Source organism: Branchiostoma lanceolatum, chromosome 3 (assembly GCF_035083965.1).
Source record: "Branchiostoma lanceolatum isolate klBraLanc5 chromosome 3, klBraLanc5.hap2, whole genome shotgun sequence".
In the NCBI taxonomy this organism is placed as follows: Eukaryota; Metazoa; Chordata; class Leptocardii; order Amphioxiformes; family Branchiostomatidae; genus Branchiostoma; species Branchiostoma lanceolatum.
The window spans coordinates 30,942,531-30,961,200 of NC_089724.1; the positions used below are offsets into that span (position 1 = coordinate 30,942,531).

General features: G+C 45.1%; 2 long non-coding RNA genes across 2 annotated transcripts; one reads left to right on the forward strand and one right to left on the reverse strand.

Annotated features, from left to right (window-relative positions):
- The first annotated feature begins 1,640 nt into the window (after window positions 1-1,640).
- LOC136431400 (uncharacterized) lies at window positions 1,641-5,716 on the forward strand. Its single transcript, XR_010755046.1, has 2 exons — window positions 1,641-2,094; window positions 5,359-5,716. It is a non-coding gene; the product is annotated as an uncharacterized lncRNA (long non-coding RNA).
- A 2,846-nt stretch (window positions 5,717-8,562) lies between these two features.
- On the reverse strand, window positions 8,563-13,002 carry LOC136431401 (uncharacterized). The gene is made up of 3 exons (XR_010755047.1): window positions 12,636-13,002; window positions 12,282-12,387; window positions 8,563-9,832 (listed from the first exon to the last, which is right to left on the reverse strand). It is a non-coding gene; the product is annotated as an uncharacterized lncRNA (long non-coding RNA).
- Window positions 13,003-18,670: the final 5,668 nt, after the last annotated feature.

Genomic DNA, 18,670 nt, shown 5'->3' on the forward strand with positions numbered 1-18,670 from the left:
CTCCAAGTAAAAATGTCTGGAAGCTCATATCAATGGTATCGAAGTCTTGGATTTGTAGGGAAAGATGTATATTTTCAATTGCTAAAGTGCATTTTCTAATTTAAGGCCAGACGCGAGTCTTAATAATTTATGATTTTTGTCTGATTTTTTTCTTTAAATGAATCGCGTAAGAGTGGGTGACGTCAGAACTCACACTCTTTCTTATAGTTGCAGGAATGCTATTATCCAAATCGAGTTTCTTTAAAAGCGTAGAAAATACGTTTCTTGGTGTAGATTCTGGAATTTGTTTGGACGCAATAAATTTCACTGTTTTAGAAGTTTGGTCAAAACATGTTTGTACGGCCGGCCTATTGTTCTGTATGCGGCAGAATTAAAAGTCTGCCCCATACAGAACAATGGGCCGTACAAATTTGTTGAATAAGCTTAAGCCTAAATGAATTGGGATGTTTCTTTCAGAAAATAGAAGTGATTTAAGTTTGAATAGAGTCCTCATGGCTTTAGTCTTTAAAAAACTTTCTGGCTGTTTTCAATTTACCCGAAGACGTCAGTGGGACACCAAGGTAAGTATAACTAGAAAGGCCGTCATTTGCCCCTGAGCAAATACAGCATGTTTAGCCATACTCCTCCCCATGCAAGAAGTGGGCTGTCCCAAAATAACCCCTGGGCAAATCGAAATATTAACTGCATGTAGGAAGGCAACATTTGCAAGAGCATCATTACGAACACCTACAACCATCGTTATCATTACGAACACCTACAACCACTACCACGAACCAGAAATAGTGGCTCCATTGGCCAACAGTGACCACAATTGCATCATTTGGAAGCCAAAGGTTAGCAAACCTGCCAACAACAAGATACTAAAGAAGCGGGTACGGCCGCTGCGACAGTCTGACTTAAGGGCATTCGGATCTTGGATTACGAACCACCAATGGGAAGAAGTCTTCAGTGCTGCGAGGGTGAATGATAAGTGCTCGGCTTTCTATGCTACTTTACTTGGTGCAGTGAACAGGTACTTCCCGATAAAAACAGTGCGACTCCACATCCAAGACAAGCCCTGGGTCACCCCGCAACTAAAGACCATGATTAAAGAACGACAAAAAGCCTTCACTGAAGACGATCTGACAAAGTGGAAGTGCCTCCGAAACAAAATCAACCACACGATCAGATCTCTGAAGAAGAGCCACTACAAAACCAAGGTCAAACACCTTAAATCTGCGGAACCAAAAAAGTGGTACAAGGCTATTAAGGATATGACAGGCAAGAAAGGAGAACTGAGTATTGAAGTGCCTGGTGTCCCGTCATCATCCCCTAAAGCTGTTGCTGATGCTATCAACTCCCATCTGGCAGCAGCATCACAACAGCACGCGCCGCTGCAACTGGAAGAGCTCCCAGCCTACCTTCCTGCTCCAGCACCAGCACCCTCTGTCTCGTTTTGGGATATGCTTCATAGGTTGGAGAATGTTAAAATTGGAAAAGCCACCGGCAGTGATGACATCTCACCCAGAATCATCCGTGAGTTTGCCTTCGAACTGTGTCAACCGCTGTGTAACATAATGAACACGTCGCTCAGTCAAGGTGTGGTTCCTGACGCTTGGAAGGACGCAGACGTGGTCCCAGTTCCCAAGGAGACGCCGCCCACCCGGTACATATCCAATTCTCGATAGTAATGGTGTTATAGGCAAAGCAATAAGTGCATAGCTATGGTACCAGAGTACGTCCTCCCGTCCTCTGAAGGACATTGATTCACGATAACTATGGGGCATAAAGATATTGGCTCCGGCGCGCAGGCTGTGGCCCCGGCCTGCGCACAGGCTGATGGGATAGCCGTGACCTGCACCGAACCTTTCAAAATGGCGGCTGCGATTAGTCTCCAACCAGACCCAATGGATTGCAAAGAAGACCGTATCCAACTGGAAGAAGGAGCTTATAGTGCAATCTTGGGTTGGCTATGAAAACTCCTTCTGCCTGTTGGATACGGTCTTTGCCAACCCGTAGGTCTGCTCGGAGACTAGGCTGCGATGCCGAGGACGACCAGGGCACATGGACCACTACAGTACATACGGAGGAAATGGGAAATTAACAACCCAAAAGGTAAGACAAAAAAAACTGCTTGTTGCAAGTAACATTTGCTCTGTATCTCCTTGCATCGATGCAGGTAAGGACAAATATATCCCGAATCCCTTTGATCGCATAACAGTTATACTGTAATGGTACGCTATATGTGTTGACAGCCATATAATTTTACATTGGCGGACCATAACCAAGACTATAACGTTCTTTATCGGGTCAAGAAGGTCCCTTGGTTGGTTGTTGTACCCAGTCACCTGCAAATATTATACTAACCATAATGCATGTGTCAAGGTGAACAATGCGAGGATGTGTGCCATCACAACGATATTTACGATGCACAGTACTACCTAAACACAAACTGAAACTGGATGTGTTTTTTTCCTGACTGGTACAAATCATATAGTTCAAGACTCCTTGTAGCGACTATGCTTTAACCTTTTGAATACAACGACAGAGATAGAAATACCTAACCAGTATCACTGTATCAGCCCTCTCCTGATTGTAATATTAATATACATATGCTCGTGACATTTGTTAACTGTGGGTTCCCGAAAAAGGTGAGCTGGGCTAGTGGGGGTGTTTTACCTCAACACGATACCCTTTCTGGGCCCCAAGGCTATTCTATCTATATACAATACTGGGCAAAGCCCGATTGGGGCATCGCACCCAGGGGTTTTTCATGGGGGTTTGGCCTTTAATAGAATATCGTGAGGAAAAGATGGGTCAATAATCTCAATGTGAGGTTGGGCTGTCGGGAAGACAGCTAGTACTGAATATTTTGCTGGGGGATTGGGGTTACTCTCCAAGCAGAGGTCCTGGTCGAGCAGGGTTAGCCTGGTCACCCGTCTGTACGGGTCGGCTTAGGTGTGTTCTACCGGGCCCAGTCTGCTATATTGACCCGCTTCTGTCAGATTGTCTTCTTAGCTGCCATATACTGATATAGAGTTTCGCAGCCACTGTAGTTTCGCTGCCACCGTAGTTTAATCCAATGGGGTGAACCAACACCCCGAGCAGGCTAAGCTCTCTGGGTAGGTGGGGTTCACTCACAGTGCCCTGGAGATATCGAGTCTCTCTCCCCTCACCTCTGTGACAGAACAGAATGCTTCAAGCCTTTTAGATATAATGACTCTGACACATTATGGCCGATTTGTAACAGGCACGGAGTCTGACACAGTTTAGATTTACTGTTCATAGTTTCTGATTGCCCGCTGTGGGTGTCTCTGGTCTTGCCACAGTCCAACGTGTGTGTAAACTTTGTAAATGCATGTCTGTTTTCTGCTCTTTCATTCTCCCCATAGCTGACCGCGTGATTTTGATACATCATTGTACTTGATTTGCTATTGATTTGTTTGTGTATCAGTCGGTACAAGATGGTACTGGTTAAGTTCCTGGAGAAAAAAAACTCATAGTGCTCTGACATTCGGCTACTTTTGCAACAATATTTAATTACAGTTCAAAACATAAACACGTTTATTTCACATACGTTGCTTTCATTCTTTTGTCATATTTGGGGAAAATTGAAGTGTTTGTAAACGAAAAACAACAAAAAACACTAGCTATGAAGACAGCAGCATGGGGGCAGCATGGGGCCAGCACGGCTGGCTGGACAATTACCCCAAGTGTCAATGAATGAATTACAATGAATTAATGGTATGCAGGGCGGGACAGCGACACTGATTCTGAAAGGAATGCCCCACCCTTATGCATTTGGTGGCAAATATGAACGGAGAGAGACATTAAAAATCCCGGACACTCCTACCCTACTCGACTGAAACCTGCTTGGAGAATACTATAGAATGTGGTAACGTTACCTGTCTTTCCCCTTACCTGGGGGATGGGAATGGATGTGTGTGTGGGAGGGGGGATGGGAATGGATGTGTGTGTGGGAGGGGGGATGGGCAATGAGCATGCACCACAGTGAACACAGACAGGACCAGTCTTTTAAACATGGAATACACGGTTATCTTCCCTGTACCTATACAATACTAGTATACTGCTAGTCAGGCCTACAGGATACAGCATAGTGGCATGTGTATCCTGCACAAAAAAAGGAACAACACAAATGACACTAAACATTGTACAAACACACACACATTTATACCTGGGAGTCCAGCCTTCTTAGCTTTAGTCCACTACCCAAGCTGTGCTCCTCGTCAAGGAGTAGCGGACTAAAGCTAAGAAGACTGGACTCCAAGCTAATGCATTCAGGCACACTCAGTTAGTGTGAGACTCTGAGTAGTTTTGAATTTGTGTCATACAATGGCTCTCTCATTGCTTGGCCCATCCAACTTCCAGTTTTATTTATTAATTTTCTACTTGTACCCCTCCCCTTACACTCTAAATTGTATATTATAGAATTTTGTTTATAATGGATGGCTTTTCTACCAGTCTTGGTCGAGATCTTCATTGCTGCCACCAACCACCACCCCCTACCCTCATCTCCCAGCAATATGATGAGCAGGTGCCTTCCCTCCAACCCACCCACATCTAGCTGTATTCTGTTTTACGCAAATCCCTGCTGTCCGGACCTTTTTTAGGGGCTGACCAGTGTTGGGCGACCGCTATAACCGTGATTCAATCAGGATAACCCACAGCTTGACCCATTTTTTCCTCAAGGAGATACTGATCATGAGTATAAGAGTCCAAACTCCCATACTAGTACATAGCTATAGGGTTGAAGCCAAGAAATGGTAGCCTGCTGAGGTACCCCAACCCACTAGCCTAGCCCTTGTACCAGTGTACCAGGTAGCTCCCTTTTTCCCGAAGGCCATATTCAGTGTATGGAAAGTTGCCAACTGTGAAATGTTAGAAAAAGATTTCTAAATGATGACCTATATGATTGTTATGCTACATTCTAAAATGTACATGGTGCTAGTTTTGTTGGGTTTGACTTCTTTTGAGGCAGTGGAAGACAAACTACATGTGATTCTAATCTTATAGGTAGCAGAGCGCTGCTCAAAGTCACAAAGTTCAAGATATTTCTCAATACAATATACGGTTTTACATTGTCTGTAAAATCTCAGCTTACCAGGATCAATTGACAAATCATGGAAGAAAGTTTGAATGTACATATGTGAAAGCGTTAAATGTCCTTAATGATTTACACATATGTTCAGGGTCACAGTTTAAACTATCAATTTATAATCATGGGTAGGAGTATCCACAGTGGTCGACAATCTCCTTACATTGTAACTCCCTGTAACAGGTAAAATACTGCATACTGTATGGTTGAATCTACATGTAGGACATGATTTAAATTAAATTCTTCCTTTTTTCCTGTCACAGGTCCCAGAAGTCACACCGTGGAAGTCAACACATGGCTGAACCATTGATGTGCATGAAGACAGCAGGCCCAACTGAACCACCCCTTCCCTGTCTGCTAACATTATGATGGTCCTGGCAAGCTACATCTACATTAAAACCAGCTTTGAGAAAACAGTTCATACATTTGGTGAAAAAGTGTAAAAGTCATGTGGAGTATTTTTAGTCCGTCCTATGGCCTGTTTGTTATATATTATCACATTATATATATATTTTCCAAAGAACTACTGCTATTTGTTTGTAGCCTTGTAAGTGATGTTTTCAACATCAGTTCTTTAATAGATAAAGAAATGTTTCAATAAAGTTACTGACGTTTCTGACATTTCAGTCCTAGTGGTGATTGTGTCTTTTCCTGACTGGTAATTATGTGCATAGAAGGGTACATGTCATTTCACATTTGACTCAAAGACAGGTCCACTATGGATAAGAATGCAAAGATCATATTCTGGATAATAGATAGTGTTTATTGACAATGGATATTGTGGTAATATAGCCTTGTGTTGGGCATGGTTGGTTCCTGTAACCAACGCCTAAACCACAGAGTGAGCGAAGCCCTACGTAAAATACATGTATACATCTTGTAATCTTACAGAACTTGATCCATTTGTCAAGTCATACATACTCATAGGTCAAGTTAAAATTTACAGGTCCACTTTCAGTATATTCAGATTTGTTTCTTTCAAAATATGGTAAAAAGCAGATTCAATCAAAATCAGCGAAGGTAAATTCTATAAACAAGGACATCATTTATCAATCTTACTTTTTAACTTCACCCCTCCCCCCACCATATTGTACATGTACAGCCAGCAGACAAAAAGGAATCATAATGGAGTAATACTGATGGCAAATCGTTATGGCAAAATGCAGCCTTCCCAATTGGTCAACATCATTTGGCTACATAATGATAATAAGTCAGTCTAATTACTTATAACTTTTTTACTTATAACCACTACTAGCCCTAAAAATTGGGCGAAGCAGGAAAAATGTAGGTGCTCCACTATAAAACGTTGGGAGCACATTAAAGCAAAATTCTTGGAATAGAAGGTAATACCTCTATCAAAGAGTGTTAACAACCTGGAATGAAATATTTCAACAGCTTATGAAAGAAAAGGCATCATCCTGTTGAGCTCTGTCTAGCTACATGTATTTGCTCGGCCCACAGTCATTCTCCTCAGAATGTATGGGGCTGACGACGCCGGGCATGGCTTCACCTCTCGTGGTTGTATCAACTGGCCCAGGAGTGTCGATACCTGACTTGGGTTTCACCTGTTGTGATCCTCCTTGCATTCTTCCAGTAACATCATGATTTTAGTCAAGCCCCCATTACGATGGAAATCATATTGTAAGCCTGGCTGATTGATTCCAGTATGCTACAATTCATGGCCAAATTTTTCCCAACTCAAAACAATTAAAAAAGGCCATGGTTACACAACAGCAATAAGCCATCACGACACGAAGTGCCTTGTCCACCGTACAGTTAAATAGTGCCCGCCGCCGAGCTCGAGAACGGCTGGGAAAAAAACATGTTCGCGATCGATTGCAAAAGAATCGTTTTATCTACAGGAAAACTGAGGTTATTTTCAGGTACCCAGTATTATTGACTATCCCGGTTTGAAATATTTTGACCCTGAGTTGATTTATATACGATCTATGACTATAAACGCTTCAGCATACTGCCGTACGAAGTATCGAAAAGTGTGTATAGTGCGTGCGACCCCGCGGTAACTGTTATGTGCGACTGAAAAAAAAAAAACAAGTTCGCGATCGATTACAAAAGAATCGTTTTATCTACAGGAAAACTGAAGTTATTTTCAGGTACGTAGTATTGTTGACTATCCCGGATTGAAATATTTTGACCCTGCGTTGATTTATATACGATCTATGACTCTAAACGCTTCAGCATACTGCATTGCGGAGTACCGAAAAGTGTGTAGTGCGTGCGACCCCGCGGTAACTGTTATGTGCGACTGAGAAAAAAACATGTTCGCGATCGATTGCAAAAGAATCGTTTCATCTACAGGAAAACTGAAGTTATTTTCAGGTACGTAGTATTGTTGACTATCCCGGATTGAAATATTTTGACCCTGCGTTGATTTATATACGATCTATGACTCTAAACGCTTCAGCATACTGCATTGCGGAGTACCGAAAAGTGTGTAGTGCGTGCGACCCCGCGGTAACTGTTATGTGCGACTGAGAAAAAAACATGTTCGCGATCGATTACAAAAGAATCGTTTCATCTACAGGAAAACTGAAGTTATTTTCAGGTACGTAGTATTGTTGACTATCCCGGATTGAAATATTTTGACCCTGCGTTGATTTATATACGATCTATGACTCTAAACGCTTCAGCATACTGCAGTGCGGAGTACCGTGTATAGTGCGTTTTATCTACAGGAAAACTAAAGTCAGTTTCTTGTACCCACTATATCGTAGGCAATCCCGGTTGGAAGTATGTCTAACCTGCGTTTATTTGTCAAATATGAGTTGTACGGAGTTCCTGATCGATAACGACAGATCTAGAATCGTTTTATGACCCTTTTCTTTGCAGGGAAATTGAAGTTGTTTACAGCTACCCAGCATTGTATGTTATCCCAGTTTTAAATATATATTTACTTGAATGTGTTGATTTGAATATGGAATACGGATGTAAAGAAACACATACACCGTATTAAAGAAATGTCAAGAAAGTCATGTTTTCGGTGCTGCTTAATTATTTTTGATTGCCAAGTCACTCCAGAAGGTACTAGTATCTGGAAAACGAAGGTTTGATAATAGGCGTCCTAGTGGGTTTCCGGGGTACTGCAACGACACTTTCATATCTTGTTTGATATCTCGTGCCGTGGACATGCTATGGCCGTGATTTTAGAGGCAGATAGCTCTTGAGACAGGGTGTAAATTTTGTAGCGTATTATCAGCGTATTATTTAAGGGATAACATTACTTGGTGAGGGTATTAGATCATGGGACTTTAGTTAACGATTGTTTGATAAAATACAACCACTCCTTTGATCAGTGGCTTGTCTCTTCATCATCACAACAACTATCCGCACACACATGTACACGTAAAGGTACAACTTTTATACGAAGTGGTGCACATTAAATGGCGTCTCAGGTTTTAAAATGATCCATTAGCTTGTGCATGTATCACTGAAAATACAGATCCCAATTGTGAGGCTAGGTATATACATTTTATTTTGTACAGCATGTAGGTGAAGACAGTTCATTTCAAGTTCATTCCGGGCTAATTTCAACATTAACAGGTTTTGTACTATATCCTTAAAGCTTTAAGTACAATGTACACGAAAGACAACTTACAATAGATTGAAAAGGAATTGTTCAGCTTTGATATTCATGTATTGAAAATAACATTTTTACAAGCCACCATTCATATTGTGTTCATATTCGCATGTTCACATCGGTTTTGGGTATCCCAGAGGATGTAATCTGTATAATCAAAGCAACATGGCCTAATGTAATACTACAAGAAAAGGTGCCGAGCAGTATAATGATTTGATGGAACGGTCACACAAAATTGGGCCTGAAAAAAAGAACTGCGAGTACTTGCCACCATAATGTTCCAATCGCAAAGTGGACCCTGCTAGCTGATATATAAAACAAAACATATAGCAGCTAAATAGCATGTTTGGACTTGCAGTACTGTTCAGCTTAACCGAATAGCTGGTGTACAAGGATATGAAACTCAACCATGGAAGAATGCTGTTGTTCCTAGTCAAAATATGATAAAATACAGGGTAAGAAAATGTGTCCTTAATTGAAGAGTACATGTACACAGTTTGTCCTCCAATGTCTATTCATCTAACAATATCCATTCCATCCATGTTTAACATTGCTGGTGTATTACTAACAGGAACACATGCCTAAATGATGCTGTACTTGGCGCAGACTGATGGACAGTCCTTCCTCTATGATGACAATCTCTTACTTCTCATTTCAATGTAACTGCAACAAAGAAATGGGTACTAGGGTGTTATTAGCAAAACACAGTAGTGGACTTACATGTACAAACTATACGATGAAATGTCTTCATTGTGGGACTGGCATTATACACATACATGTATATCCAATACAGCTATATACTGTCATCACCATCAGACGATAGTTCCTCCTGAATGTCTACAAACTGGTTGGGCCATTGGCATACCTAAAGATGACAGATACATTCTTGGAATGTCAGGTATTCCATCTATGTACTGGCCAAACTGCCATGCTTCCAGTTGGAGGAGATGACTGACCAGCAGCCCACTTCTCCTCTCTTCTCACTGTAGCTGTATGCAGGAGTGTTGTTGAAGCAGGTGGTTGATCACTTCCCTCATCCCCCCTGTCCAACATCTGCTTGTCTTCCCCTGCACCTAGCTTCATGTTCCAGGCTTCTATAGCCTTTCTTGGAAGGCTCCACGGGACCGGCTTTCATGACCCTGGAGAAAATTTTTTAAATAGTTTGGATATTGTAAGATCACATGACAAAAACACAACTGCATGTACATGAACCATGTTGTCAGTCCTAAGATCAAGTAGAACATGATGTAGGCGTGTTGAGGGCTAAGCTGAATCTTACCATTATAGCAAAAATACATTTAGTTTCTAGTATCTTACCGTACCTAGTCCCATCCTCATGCCTGAGGGCCGGGGACCATTGTAGCATCAAGTACATGCACTTTCTAGTCAACTGATAAAATCAATTGATCAAAGCAATTGATAAAATCAATTGAACAAGACATACCGGTAAGTGCTAAGGCTAAGCCTGTGTACACTTCTCAATGCAGCTGACATGCCTCTGCATAGTCTATGGAAGCGGGGAACCTGGTACCTGGTATTTTGAGTTGAGATCCTGGCAGACCAACAGCCAACCACATCCAACCTCACTCCTAAGTGGGGAATTAGGTCCGCTATGGTTGGCTGCTGGTCTGAAAGGTTGGCTACTGGTTGCCTGCAACATATTTCAAACATTCCTTTGTTAAAGACGTTTCCCCCCAGGTCGATTTCCCCCTCCCCCAGTTGTTGCCCCCTTCTGAAATCTGACTTGCTACAATTGCTAAAATACATTGTCTAAGTACACTGAATATACCTATTTTTATGTCAGATAAAATCCGCATCATTGTATCCTATACATACTTTCCGAGCAGGCTAATGTACTGAGCTGCGCACCACCGAACCCAACTGTGCGAGCCGGCGGCGGCAATCCTTAAGTCCGCCCGCCTGACCAAGCCCACTTTGCCCACTGTAGTCCCAAGAATGTCACAATTATTGCTGGCTCATTTAATATTTACGTGTACAGGTTTATAGACGACAGCAGCTTCATGTCATTTCCTAGCCTATACTAGGCTATAGTAATCTTTTTGTAAGCATTTTCCGATTTCTGACTGTGACAATATAAAAATGAGACAGCATACACTTCCGGTCCGATTTGTGGCCTAACATTCCAATAAACCAAGTTCACCACTCCATTAAAGTGTATATTTGACAAGCACGCCTTCCTTCTGAGTGCTTTATCTATCAAACCTCTTTGATGTTAGGAAACGCCCAGAAATCACCAATTAAGATGTGCTATTACATTTGATAAACAATGATTTAAATCTATATATTTCTAAGCAATCATTGACTGATTGAGACCGCAACATTTCTGAGTGGACTACGGCGCAGTTGGCTTGGTCAGGCAAACGGACTTGGTAATCACTGCCCACTAGCACAAGTGAGTTTGACAGCGCGTAGCTCTACTCGGAAACTAAGTTTAGAACGACACAGATTTTTCTACGTGAAAGTATCTTGTGAATGTGCATCTAGTATATTTTCAATCTGATGTGCTAGCTAAATGTAACCCGGTTTACAAACAGCGGGAGGGCTGGGACTGAGGGTAATGCAGACCAGAATACACCATATGTTGTATTTCATAAATTTCATACTAACCCAAGAAAACACACATTTCAGTATAGAATGCGCCAGAAGTTGAGGGACTTTTGTGTCCTTGAACAAAAAACTGTAACACCATTGACTCGAACCTTCGAATCCGGTATTCAAATTTTGGGTGGCGGTGCAACCGGCGTGCTCAAAATGCATTCTAAACATTCAGAAGCCTGTGTGATACAACTTAGACCCCTGTGTGATACAGAAAATTATCACATGGTCCGGAACACCTATATCAAATGTTTTTGCGGCCCAGGTATGACATAAAAATGCATATAAAAGGGTCTATATTTCCATGAGATGCAGTTAGTCTCTACCAGACTAACTACGCCGGATATAGGGAGAACATTTGCCGGGGGACTTTGGCCATGGAGGGTTTCAATCGCAGGCGTAGGGTTGCCTATTGGACCCTCTCTCCGTAGCCAACTCCCTTCATACAATTTACTCTATTTGGCCAATGTCTACTGTTTCCCAGCGACCCGTGGAGACTGGTACTGGTAGAGGCTAAGATGCAGTGAGCTTTAACAACAATCATAGCTAATCTAATTGAAATGCTAAAATGTTTGTGAAGCGTAAATGGTTGCATTTATTCTAGGGAGTGGGAATGAATGAAATGCGACCCATATCCCTACATGAAAACAAGGAGGTTAAAAAGAAATGGTAAGTAAGTGACAATGTCTAGCGGAAAAATAGACATAAACCAAGGACAACAACAACAAGTAAGTTACTTAGTAGGGGCTTTTACATATACCTTCTTCAAATTCTGATTAGCCCGTATACCATAATACTTCATCTTCTTCTTTCTTTTTGAGGATACCAACTGAAACTTGCTGAAGATTCTGTAACCTATATACTGACTTGCCCCAATAAATTTTACGCTCTACCGAGGATAGCCCGAGTGTCATCCTAGTTAGTTCCAGGGTTCTCATATCAGCCCTGGAAATATTAACCTTGAATATTCACCTTGAAGTTCAGCCAGTAGGCACCCTTTCGAGTAATGAGGCTGTGCATAGTTTGGTGCTACGAGTGGGCATGGTAGTTTCTTTTCCGCTTCTCTCCTTGTCTGTATCTGAAATAATTGATAAAATAATAAGATGACACTCAGGCTAGCGCTATTTTCTCGATTTCAAATTATCTTACGGGAAATATTGTGGTTAAACAAGTACGTCCTAGGTCCAAATATACTTCGTACTGACGATACTTTTCTGATTGTAGATGAGATTATATCTCAGTAACTGAGTTTAATAGGTGTCACTGTTACAGCCCCCCTCCCCGAAGACCATCGACGTACAAGTTATGACGTTTTGGCATCCTTACCTGCTACAAAACTGTTGATACCTTGTCCAAATTAGTCGGCACCCACCGCTCTGGTAGATTAGTAGGTCGTCAGCACTCCAAAAAGTACAGCATCTTTAAAAGTTTGACACGAAATTCGTGTGCACAGAACTGTGTGTATTCTTCAAGCCGCCATTTTGAAAGGTTCGGTGCAGGTCACGGCTATCCCATCAGCCTGTGCGCAGGCCGGGGCCACAGCCTGCGCGCCGGAGCCAATATCTTTATGCCCCATAGTTATCGTGAATCAATGTCCTTCAGAGGACGGGAGGACGTACTCTGGTACCATAGCTATGCACTTATTGCTTTGCCTATAACACCATTACTATCGAGAATTGGATATGTACCGGGTGCGCCGCCAAGCCTGACGAAGCTCAGACCTATCTCCTTGACATCGATCTTTGCGAAAGTGTGCGAGGGATTTGTCACGGACTGGTGTCTTCGCGACATTCTCCCAAGTATTGATCCACAACAATACGGATCACTTCGCGGTCGCTCTACCACACATTACATGACTCTTCTCACGCATAAGTTGCTAGAAGCAGCGGACAAACCTGGCCACGTGACCACACTTGTACTTACCGACTTCTCGCGTGCGTTCGACTCCGTACACCACGAGACCGCCATCAATAAACTGATCGATCTCGGCGTCCGGCCATCACTTGTGCCATGGGTCAGTAGTTTCATCTCGGGCAGACGACAGAGAGTTAGGTACCGTGGAGCATTGTCGGACTGGCAAACGCTAACATGTGGTGTCCCACAAGGCACTAAATTGGGCCCGCTGGTTTTCTTAGCCCTGGTAAATGACGCTGTCCCTGTCAACGAGACAACAGCAGACGCATACAAATATGTCGACGACATGTCCTTATCAGAATCGCGACATGTGACGAAACCGACGTATATCCAAGACGACATGGATGCCCTTGCCCAGTGGACTGAAGAAAATCACATGACTTTAAACCCCTCAAAATGCAAAGTCCTTCTTTTCTGCTTTATGCGCAATAAACCACCACCCCCGGAGATTACAGTCGGTCCTACACAACTGGAAGTGGTTGACTTTGCACGCATCCTGGGCGTGATCATGCAGACCGATTTGAAGTGGACGAAACATGTTGTCATGATTGTTGGTAGAAGTAGTAGCAGACTGTACATGCTAAGAACCCTCCGTAAACAGGGCCTGGACTCTCATGACCTGGTGTTAGTGTACATCGGATTCGTACGCCCGGTGTTGGAGTACGCCTGCCAAGTATGGCACCCGGGACTGACTGTCGCAGAGTCGGAGTCGATCGAAAGGGTCCAGAAAAGGGCATGTAAGATTATCCTTGGTCGGTCTTACACCAGTTACAACTCAGCCCTACAAACACTCTCCTTGACACCGCTATCTCAACGACGACGTGAACTCTGCCGAAACTTTGCACTGCTTATGCTAAAGTCCCCTGCTCGCGGTGACATCAGCACCAGAGACACTAGGCAGAAACACTTATTGGCAACCACCAGAACTAGAACAAATAGATTCAAGAACAGTCCAATCCTTTATATGACCCGTCTTTTGAATGGACAGTGACATCTAAACTTACGCATATGTTCATTGCTGCGAAGTAGTCTTACATTTACACATTAATGAAGACCGTTGCTGATCTGATCAGATGTTTTAACTGTGCTTTATTGCTTTTTAGAATCATAATGTATCTGCTTGTACCAATTGAAAGTATTATTTGTATATGCGGTATTTGTACGCAATTCAGCCAGTTGGCTGCTATGTACTAACTGCTATGTTGTTTTAGCAATAAACCTTTCTACTTTCATCATACTTTGCCAATCTCCCTCCCGATGCATAAATTGACTGTTCCAAAATCACCCGTGCAAAAAAATTCTCTCTACAAGTTCTGCGAGACGCCAAGAGCTTCTTACTGCAAAGGCTTGCGTGTTTACCCGCAACATGACCTCAGGTAACCTGAAAAGAACACATGTTCTTTGGCCAGCAGCAAATGGAACGCCCGGAACCTTAGATAGAACATGGATTATAAGATAGAACATGGAACGGGGACAGCACTTTTGACCCATTTTTGGTCTGAAAATGGGTCCAAAAGTCCCCGAAATTAAGCATTTTGAAGTGATGTACACCAGAATTGTGATTGAAATCCTGTAGGGACATGTTCAAGGCACGCTTGTACCGAATGTTAGGCCATTTGCTTGTAAAACCAGGCCACAGGAGACCATGTAATTTTTGTCTAAAAATGCCCCAAAAAACCTCCATAAAAATGATCTTCAGGCCTGTTTCAAAAAATGAAAAAAGCACATGAGGGTATTTGCCTTCTTTACCTCCATGCCCAATTTAAGGTCGGTTGATTAAAAAATGGCAGAGTTGAATCAATTTGAAGATTTGGCAGGAGAAGAAGAAGAAGAAGAAGAAGAAGAAGAAGAACGTGAACAAAAACAATATGTTGAGCCATACTAGGTATGGCTAAACATAACTAATGGCGATATCTATTTCTTTACCGTATATATAAAATTTGTTTGATAAATTGCTAAGAGGACCTTTTACACAAACTGGAACTTTCGTTTTAGATACATTCACAGTTAGTTTCCATTTGTTATCATACGCTTTCAGATTATTTATACAGTTCTGGAACCTCTTTAGACAATGAAATTAAAGCAAGGTCATCTGCCCAAGACAAGCAGGGTCTTTTCGACTCTGCGGAAGGTAGGGCACAAAGAGGACCAAGTCCTGGCGCTTAGGTGACGGGGCCCGCCCAGCCCTTTCGATCGAGAGCCTAATCTCCGCCCGCTCGCCTCGCATACGTTGGTGAGCGGGCGAGGAAAGGTTTCACCTGTCGAACAATGACGTCACAGAACGTGTGCACGGCTCCAGAACGGATGAAAAGCAGTCCTGGCCATCGGTAAGTCCTCCATCGCCAAAACTTTCGCGCTCAGCGTAGGCGTACGGGCGGGCGGGTCCTGTCCAGCGCACTTAAACGTTCACTTTCACTTTCACGCGAGAGAAACGGAGAAAAAACCCTCCCGCCATTGGTATTCTATAGAGCCAGGGTCTTTTCGACTCTGCGGAAGGTAGGGCACAAAGAGGACCAAGTCCTGGCGCTTAGGTGACGGGGCCCGCCCAGCCCCTTCGATCGAGAGTCTAATCTCCGCCCGCCCGCCTCGCATACGTTGGTGAGCGGGCGAGGAAAGGTTTCACCTGTGGAACAATGACGTCACAGAACGTGTGCACGGCTCCAGAACGGATGAAAAGCAGTCCTGGCCATCGGTAAGTCCTCCATCGCCAAAACTTTCGCGCTCAGCGTAGGCGTACGGGCGGGCGGGTCCTGTCCAGCGCACTTAAACGTTCACTTTCACTTTCACGCGAGAGAAACGGAGAAAAAACCCTCCCGCCATTGGTATTCTATAGAGCCAGGGTCTTTTCGACTCTGCGGAAGGTAGGGCACAAAGAGGACCAAGTCCTGGCGCTTAGGTGACGGGGCCCGCCCAGCCCCTTCGATCGAGAGCCTAATCTCCGCCCGCCCGCCTCGCATACGTTGGTGAGCGGGCGAGGAAAGGTTTCACCTGTCGAACAATGACGTCACAGAACGTGTGCACGGCTCCAGAACGGATGAAAAGCAGTCCTGGCCATCGGTAAGTCCTCCATCGCCAAAACTTTCGCGCTCAGCGTAGGCGTACGGGCGGGCGGGTCCTGTCCAGCGCACTTAAACGTTCACTTTCACTTTCACGCGAGAGAAACGGAGAAAAAACCCTCCCGCCATTGGTATTCTATAGAGCCAGGGTCTTTTCGACTCTGCGGAAGGTAGGGCACAAAGAGGACCAAGTCCTGGCGCTTAGGTGACGGGGCCCGCCCAGCCCCTTCGATCGAGAGCCTAATCTCCGCCCGCTCGCCTCGCATACGTTGGTGAGCGGGCGAGGAAAGGTTTCACCTGTCGAACAATGACGTCACAGAACGTGTGCACGGCTCCAGAACGGATGAAAAGCAGTCCTGGCCATCGGTAAGTCCTCCATCGCCAAAACTTTCGCGCTCAGCGTAGGCGTACGGGCGGGCGGGTCCTGTCCAGCGCACTTAAACGTTCACTTTCACTTTCACGCGAGAGAAACGGAGAAAAAACCCTCCCGCCATTGGTATTCTATAGAGCCAGGGTCTTTTCGACTCTGCGGAAGGTAGGGCACAAAGAGGACCAAGTCCTGGCGCTTAGGTGACGGGGCCCGCCCAGCCCCTTCGATCGAGAGCCTAATCTCCGCCCGCTCGCCTCGCATACGTTGGTGAGCGGGCGAGGAAAGGTTTCACCTGTCGAACAATGACGTCACAGAACGTGTGCACGGCTCCAGAACGGATGAAAAGCAGTCCTGGCCATCGGTAAGTCCTCCATCGCCAAAACTTTCGCGCTCAGCGTAGGCGTACGGGCGGGCGGGTCCTGTCCAGCGCACTTAAACGTTCACTTTCACTTTCACGCGAGAGAAACGGAGAAAAAACCCTCCCGCCATTGGTATTCTATAGAGCCAGGGTCTTTTCGACTCTGCGGAAGGTAGGGCACAAAGAGGACCAAGTCCTGGCGCTTAGGTGACGGGGCCCGCCCAGCCCCTTCGATCGAGAGCCTAATCTCCGCCCGCCCGCCTCGCATACGTTGGTGAGCGGGCGAGGAAAGGTTTCACCTGTGGAACAATGACGTCACAGATAGTGTGCACGGCTCCAGAACGGATGAAAAGCAGTCCTGGCCATCGGTAAGTCCTCCATCGCCAAAACTTTCGCGCTCAGCGTAGGCGTACGGGCGGGCGGGTCCTGTCCAGCGCACTTAAACGTTCACTTTCACTTTCACGCGAGAGAAACGGAGAAAAAACCCTCCCGCCATTGGTATTCTATAGAGCCAGGGTCTTTTCGACTCTGCGGAAGGTAGGGCACAAAGAGGACCAAGTCCTGGCGCTTAGGTGACGGGGCCCGCCCAGCCCCTTCGATCGAGAGTCTAATCTCCGCCCGCCCGCCTCGCATACGTTGGTGAGCGGGCGAGGAAAGGTTTCACCTGTCGAACAATGACGTCACAGAACGTGTGCACGGCTCCAGAACGGATGAAAAGCAGTCCTGGCCATCGGTAAGTCCTCCATCGCCAAAACTTTCGCGCTCAGCGTAGGCGTACGGGCGGGCGGGTCCTGTCCAGCGCACTTAAACGTTCACTTTCACTTTCACGCGAGAGAAACGGAGAAAAAACCCTCCCGCCATTGGTATTCTATAGAGCCAGGGTCTTTTCGACTCTGCGGAAGGTAGGGCACAAAGAGGACCAAGTCCTGGCGCTTAGGTGACGGGGCCCGCCCAGCCCCTTCGATCGAGAGCCTAATCTCCGCCCGCCCGCCTCGCATACGTTGGTGAGCGGGCGAGGAAAGGTTTCACCTGTCGAACAATGACGTCACAGATAGTGTGCACGGCTCCAGAACGGATGAAAAGCAGTCCTGGCCATCGGTAAGTCCTCCATCGCCAAAACTTTCGCGCTCAGCGTAGGCGTACGGGCGGGCGGGTCCTGTCCAGCGCACTTAAACGTTCACTTTCACTTTCACGCGAGAGAAACGGAGAAAAAACCCTCCCGCCATTGGTATTCTATAGAGCCAGGGTCTTTTCGACTCTGCGGAAGGTAGGGCACAAAGAGGACCAAGTCCTGGCGCTTAGGTGACGGGGCCCGCCCAGCCCCTTCGATCGAGAGCCTAATCTCCGCCCGCTCGCCTCGCATACGTTGGTGAGCGGGCGAGGAAAGGTTTCACCTGTCGAACAATGACGTCACAGAACGTGTGCACGGCTCCAGAACGGATGAAAAGCAGTCCTGGCCATCGGTAAGTCCTCCATCGCCAAAACTTTCGCGCTCAGCGTAGGCGTACGGGCGGGCGGGTCCTGTCCAGCGCACTTAAACGTTCACTTTCACTTTCACGCGAGAGAAACGGAGAAAAAACCCTCCCGCCATTGGTATTCTATAGAGCCAGGGTCTTTTCGACTCTGCGGAAGGTAGGGCACAAAGAGGACCAAGTCCTGGCGC